This window comes from Bombus huntii, chromosome 2, assembly GCF_024542735.1.
Source record: "Bombus huntii isolate Logan2020A chromosome 2, iyBomHunt1.1, whole genome shotgun sequence".
Classification (NCBI taxonomy): domain Eukaryota; kingdom Metazoa; phylum Arthropoda; class Insecta; order Hymenoptera; family Apidae; genus Bombus; species Bombus huntii.
The window spans coordinates 13,897,928-13,905,573 of record NC_066239.1 but is presented as its reverse complement, the minus strand read 5'-3'; the positions used below and the strand labels follow the sequence as shown (position 1 = coordinate 13,905,573).

The 7,646-nt window shown below is 41.8% G+C and overlaps 1 long non-coding RNA gene across 1 annotated transcript; it reads left to right on the top strand.

Annotated features, from left to right (window-relative positions):
* Positions 1 to 3,016: 3,016 nt before the first annotated feature.
* Positions 3,017 to 7,078, top strand: LOC126878314 (uncharacterized). Its single transcript, XR_007695634.1, has 3 exons — positions 3,017 to 3,497; positions 4,579 to 4,636; positions 5,179 to 7,078. It is a non-coding gene; the product is annotated as an uncharacterized LOC126878314 (long non-coding RNA).
* Positions 7,079 to 7,646: the final 568 nt, after the last annotated feature.

Here is a 7,646-nt window from a genome sequence, read left to right as displayed (position 1 = left end):
ATCTACATAGATTGCTTCACGAAGTATAATTGCCAATAGGAATGTAATTATACAGCATTCACTTTTTAAGGTTCGAGAGTGATACCACTAATAGGGTTATAAAAATATAACAACGCTAAATCTACGTATATTTATATAGTAAATCTGTATTATAAGCAGAACCAAACAAAAAAAGAAATAAATATGTCATACAATAATACGAAACTCTGGAGAGTTCTATGCGTTGCTGTGGAATAGCTTCTTGAAATGAGGCACACGTAGATTTGACGAAGGAGTTGAATAGAAAGGGGTCCCGAGGTGAGAAGCTCTGACCTGGTGAACCAGATGTATATGCGATGATGTAATTGCTGGGTAGGTAAAGGAGTAGGTTTTGTACGCCAGAAGGTGGATTGTGACAGGGAGTAATCGGTGTTTTTTTGTAAACAAATCAGACATGTAATTTGTAAGTTATTAATTTCTAATTGAGGAAATGTTAAAGGGTTGTATTGTTAGGAATTCGATTACATAAGCACAAGGAGTACATTAAAAACGAATGTACTAATAGAAGTTAAATCTCGTACAAGTTGTTATTAACTGCTAATGTCTTTTTGTAGTTTAGTTGAATACAGCCTTTAATGATTACATAATTGGTTTATGATATCCATCAGAATGCGTTTCAAAAGTCACATAACTTCGTTTAAAAAGTTCCAACTTGTTGCAAAATCATCAACCATTGCAGAATCATCACACGTATGCGTTAAGTGTTCTGCTCCTCTTAACATGCGTGAAACTCACAATTTAATTACAAATTCAAGATCTTTTGCATTGATCCGTTACTTATTACAAAGACTGTTAGATTCTTAGAATTTACACAGTATCTTTTAAAGAAATACCTCGTTTCAAATCTTGTCGAAGAATTTGCTTGGAAACAACAACCAAATAGACTAAAATACGTCGCAACAATAACAAAAAGCGACACTCGATTCCAGACATCGAAGAATCCAATTAATCCGTTTCCTGTCAATTCATCACCAGAAGCGCACATAGTAGAAGAACCATCATCGCCCATCAATTCACAACTCAGCCACGGTCACTGAAATACATAAAACAACTTGGGTTGCTGTGAGAAGAGAAAGAATGACAAAAATGTACCCGATCAAAGACACCATAATCATCGAGAATATGCAGATAACCAACCTGTTGAGGCAGGTACGCGAAGCATTGCATAAATCGCAGATGATAAAGCCAGGACTCGCGACAGAAATGGCCGTTAATTCAAGCATTATACGTTTAACGAAGGACTATTAATAGAGGGGGCTTGGAGCTCGCACGCGGGGAGGCGAGTAATGTCGCCTTTTGAAAAGCGGCCTGTAGCAACTCGCCACCACATATTTGCACGTAGCTGCCGCATAGATACGCATATACCTGCTGGAACTTGGCGGTAATTGCAAAGACGGCTCAAAATAATGAAAATCTATTAGTTGGTAGCGGCCTGTTAGGGGTCCACTCGTTTCGAACGCGTGCGACCGTGTAACGAGACAGGCGAAAAGAGACAGCACTATACTGATGCCAAGTGGCTTGGTCGGTTCCGTTTCGCGTTAAGTGGACGTTTGTTAAATTGACGAGCGAACTGGCGCGTCCTTGTGGTCGGCCATCTTTGTCGTCTGATCAAAAGTTCACTGTTTTCGCTATTTGTTGATAAAAGCTTTCTGCATGACGACTCAGCAATTTTGGTTTCACATTTGGAATTCTTTTTACCTTTGACGAATTGGTTCAGGCTATGTTTAAGATGGAAGCTTATAAATCATACTATACATACTGTGAAAAAAGATTCTTATCTTCAGGCAAATCAAGCATGAACAGTTTCTCTACGTGTCTGCCACAATTAAGCCATAAAATTTACTACCCATTAATAACACCCATTACACCCACACTTGAGCAGCTTAACGCCTAAAAGTATTCCGGAAACAAAAACGCGAAACATCTCCCACTCAAGCAAACCCTCGTCACTTCACCTACCAAAAATCCATGAACATTATGCGCGCCATTCGCACCTCTCGATAAGAACCTTCTAACCTCCATCAAGAAAAATCAACACCTTTAACCCCATTACCCTTCCATCAGGCGTTCATTAATCCCCTTACCTTTCCCTCGACAAACCTCATCAACGACCAAACACTCCCACCCACGTAACATCCTCTCATCCTCCTCGAACGAGAATAATCGCGCCGCGTACAGTGCGTTTACTCTGGTAAAACCTCTTTAGAACTCGCGTTCCCCGAGTCGAAGGTGGAACGTACGCGGAGAGGAGAAACGTAAGTATAGGAAGAAACGGTGTCCCGCAGGAATGCGCGGACAAAGGAGGAAGAGGAGGCCCGGTCGCGTCGGGACGACGACGCTGTCGACGATCACGGAGGCTTGGTGGCTCTCTCGCGGAGGGATCGAGCGAGCGGCGTCTCGGTCGGTCGGGGTCGCTGACTCGAACGGTCGCCGATCCGTCAGTCGATTACTCCGGGGATCTTACGTGAACATGGAAACAGGTTCTTGGAATCCGGTTCTCGATTCTACATACGACTCTAATCAACGCGGCTAGATTGCTGCATCGTATAGGCCGCGGCGGCCTGCTATACCTGCACGGTGCGTTGCGTTCGTTCGTTATTCCCTTCGGTGCGGATCGTTCGTTCGTTTGTTCGTCGTCTCGAATCCGCCGGCTCGTCTCGCTTTCCACGCTGAACGACGGACAACGAACGATATACAGGGTGTTTTGAAATCGGTGGCAAAATTTGAGAAAGGATGAATTTACGCGGAAAAAGAAGTTGGGAGGGTGAAGTGATGTTTCGGAGTACGGAGATTCGATTTTGAGGATCTGAGAAAGATCTGTCCTTCAGTAAGCTGGAGAATAGTCCCTAACTTATCATAACGGTGCCCTCTTAATTCTTGCTTATTATTTCTCTTATTTAATTGTATATCGATTTGTCAATCCTACCCTATCATCAGTTCAACAATGCTTTGTATGTCTCCAGAACCAACTGTACGTTCTACGTTAAAACGCAACTTTATTGGGAAGGTTCGGTTTGGGCTGCGTTCGAAGGCAATGGTTGTTGTCGCGGATCGGCCGAACCGGCCGCGATTTTATGCGAACGATTCGGTCGGTTACGGTAGCCGCCAATTATCGTTAATTGAGATCCCGAAATTGCAACGCGGACGGAGGCAGCTGCCGCATCGGATACGATCGAGAATGGAGATCCACCGGAGGAGGATCGACGCGCTCACCGGGGCAGAAATGACCGAGCTCGTCTCCTCCTGTGTGGCATCGTAAATGCTAATTTATATCAATCATAGCCTTTGCCTACAACGTTGTCGCCACGGGAGGCTATCGCTCGTGGCGATTCCCTTTTAGTACTCTTTGCAGCCAGAGATATGCGCGATTATTGTGTGTACGGTTACAAGATATGAGACGCGGATATGGAGATAAAGAAGAGATTTTCTGGTTTTACAGCGTTGGAAGACGCTTTTTGGTAGGTTAAAATTAGCGTCAAGCCACTTTCTAATTGATAGTCACGTTATACACTCGTCGATTTGGATGGTATAATGTAACTGTGAATTTATAATGAGCTGTCTTGTATGGTAGTATTCTGAGTATCACGTCGCATGTTTTATCACAATAAAGAATTTAATTCTTGCTGTTTAGACTAATTCTAATTGGTTAGTTCTAGCATGTCATAACATCCTAAGATATGTTTCTTTAGAAATATATTAGAATTAATATTGCATGCATTAACGACGATTCACTTACTTTCTATAGATTAATATCTAAATAGTATCTAGTGAAAAAGATTATATTTAACGGAGAGAGAAATTTAATATACAGGATGTTTCTTATAGCTGGAAACGGTAGAATATCTCACAAGGGATTAAAATTATCAGAAAAATGTTTGAACGAAAATTATATGGTTTGAAGGGGAACATCGTATAGGGTGGAGTAACGGGCGAGATTTTATGGCCAACGTCCTTTTTTTTAAATGGAACCATATATTTTTAACACATCAATCGAATGCCCTATAAAACACATCAATCGACATTCCCTATAAAAAGAGTATTAAACTATTTATGTGGAAGAATCATTTGTTTAACAGATATTTCAACTTCAACTTGTGAAATTTAACGTATGAAAGACAAAGACAACGCAAACATGGCAACACCTATGGCTGAGCTGAGATATTCTACCGTTTCCAGTTAAACGAAATACCCTGTAGATATAGAAAGTAGAGAACCACGCAACCGGTATAGAAATGCGCAAACAGCGAAATTGTTCAACTTTATATAAAATTTTCTAACGATTTCTGCGTTTCGTGGAATGTAAGGTGATTTCGAATCTTCAACTGACAAGGTACATTACGGGTAATGTCATGCACACATCGTTCGTTTCTCAAATCCTTGTCATTTCAGTCATTCGATCTAACGCATAAAATGTTCCTTCATTTCTGCATATACTAATGATACGTGTATATTAACAGCATGAGGCATTACAGTAAATATGTGCGTAGAGCAAGAGGTGAAATTCTGTCTTGTATCATTAATTCGTCGTAACTGTTTCAGCATAGACAAGTCGAAGCCATTGATGGAAAGGAACTATAATCTCTGACAGAACGAAGAAGTACGTATATATTCAATCGTCGTGGAAGAGTTTATCATAGTGCTGGATCATATTTCTTCTCCTACCCCCCCTCCCCTCTTGTAATTTCTTCTTGTTCTCCATATTTAAACAAGTCACCCGGTACTTCGTTGCGTGGATGTAGAATCAACTAAAGAGGAACATCAGACCTGCTTCTGGCAGTGCAAAATAGCTACCGCGTATACATACTTTGCTTGGTATCAATTCATCGCTCAAGGCCATGAAAGGGTAGATAAATCCACTCTACCCACATTTAACTCTATTGCTCTATCCGTTTCAGAAACGAAACACACAATTTTGCAACCATAGATGGTAATAATAGAAATTACTTGTAATATTCTTCATACTGGAAATATTAATTTTGAACGACCCAAAGATCCACATTTACTAGATCTTTCAAGAAGAGTATAAAATTCTTTGCATGATTATATAAGTTTCATGGACAGTATATTGAATTTTAAAATTGCTTTCCTCTAAGAGACAAAAAACATGACTTATTACACTCTTTCTCTGTGGTCCAACAGGCAATTACCAAATATAGACATTGAGTAATCTAAGACAGAAGAAAAACTGTACATATCGGTTTATCGGTGTCAATGAGATGCCCACGGGCCACAGTCCTGGTCCAAGGTTGTCCACCTGCTGCGCTATCTATCCGATACACGATGTGTCCAAGACCGTCCGGCGAGTCCACGCCCCGGCTTGGGCGCAAACGTCGCGATCGTAGCTGCGCGTGCGACACTTCTAGCCGTCCTGTCGCCTCCAATGAAGACATCCTGTTTCAATAACGTCGTCAAATCTAAGCAAAGTCACTGACGTGATGCGTAGATGCGTTCAGGAAATCTTCGATCTACGATACGAGGATCATAACGAACAAAACGGACAGATCAATTAAAGTCATAAGATAAGCGACGTCAAAACCGTAGAAATATGGTAAGAGGTGCCTCAAAGATGCGGGACACCGCTTCTACAGACTCTTAATATCTGTTTGGAAGCTGTTCTCTTACATTTTTGTAGCTTTAACGCAAATCATGCGGATGCTTTGAAATTGCCACAGAACGCGGAATAATTAAAGAAATCTTTCGCATTTTTTTATTTAGAAACAATCCATTGCTAAATGACGTCATTATGTACTACTTAAGTCGCAGATTAAGTATAAAAGCAAAGCATACATCTTGGAAATTCGCAATCGTTACGATCGATCGTAGAAATTTTTCATGTTGGCGTGACCGAACGCATGGTCTGACCACGTCACCTATTCTACTGTGAATCTATCGCGTGGAACATTCGCCACCGAGTATTCTGCGTCGCTCTGGCTGCTCTCGATACGTTCATAAAAGACGATACAACAAGAGGAACGTGTTTTACCTGCTCGAACCGTTTCCATTTGTTCACCTGTTGTTTTCGTCTCAGGAGGCCCGTCAGGGGATTATAAGGATTTCGTGGATAGCAGAGCCAGCAAGAAGACCAATTAAATTTCGCCCGTCACGAAGAGAATCCCTCGGTTAAAGAAGCTGCTTGCTTAGGGCCCCCTCGAGAATAATGTACCGCATTCCAAATGAGGAGATTTACACAATCGGGGCGGCGGCGGACCCTCGCTCGAAGCAACAAGTCTTTTTGCCGGAATCGTTCCGGTGATCGTTTTCTTTGCTGATTCTGGCTTTCTTTTTGCCACTTGGTTCCACCGTCGCGGCAATTAGGAAGTCCTGATTTCTGAATTACGTTCTCGGTGGTTGTTTTTATTCTGTAAACCGCGAGGGACCAGAGACGAAGAACAATCGACTTCTACGATCGCGAGATGGCGAAACCAGGAGAGAATACAGAGAGGAGCGTTTAAGCGAGCATTAAGCGGTCAGGCGTTGTTTCGACGTCATTACCCACGAAAACAGGTTTGGGTATTAAGCGTTTGAAAATATCAGCCCCGCATTTCTCCCTGGTATTACGGTCGACGCGGAATTACGCATTCAGCGTAAAGTGGATTACGATTATCGCGAGCTGCGTTGAGCGTTTACCGCTTAAGAATATCTTGGTCTTCATAAAGGCGCACAAGAATGCGTAAGAACCTAGCTGACGCGACGGGGTGGATGAAACGTGGATGACACGATGCTTGGAGAGCACGATATAATCATTAAGAGAATCCTGCTACGAAGTATGTATTATATCTCGAAGCGATATACGATTTTATTATTACTATTATTTATTGTTATTTCTAGTGGTGGATTTAGCTTGGATGTGAATCGAGTCTGAATTAATTTTGATTTCTTTCGCAAAGACAAAGAATGTATAATTTTTCGTTTAACTTCTCCTCTCTTAACTTTTCAATTTGTTGGCATCTCATCAGAGCTTACAAACTTCGTTATCGAAAATATGTTATTTATTTTACTCGTTATTTTTTTCTTTAAATATTATTTTTTATCGCTTGTCTTACCTTGTATTATTAATCGAAATTACTCAATCCTGCTCACAACACACACTCCCTTCTGACGCATCTCATTCGCTTAAACACAGTCATTGTCTACACGCGAGCTTTTCGAAACCGCTCGAAAAGTCGGAGGCAACATTCATCATAGTCACCGTAGCCGGATATTCTAGCGAAAGATTGCTTTCCTCCATAACTATATCGACAATCCACTACAGTCATTTGGAAAGCGGGTACGTAATACATCATCATGGTAGAATGCAGCGACTCGACGAGATGCAACTCGATCGTCACTACGTGCCGGCAGGTGTTGCCGGTTTACTGCAATTTTGCGAACCGGGTTGCAATTTCGAAAGGCAAATAACTGACACAGAACTCGAGGGGGTATGATTGCGATAAGTGCATTGGTCGCGGTACGAAATCCACTGGACGACGATCGAGACTGTAATCGCGTCGATTGCGAGAGACACGTCCGTCTGTCGTTTGTAACGCGACGAAACGCAATACATCAATCGGATGGTTGTAGAAGATCGAGCGTAAAAATATCGATGGGACGAGTTTCGAATGAACTTA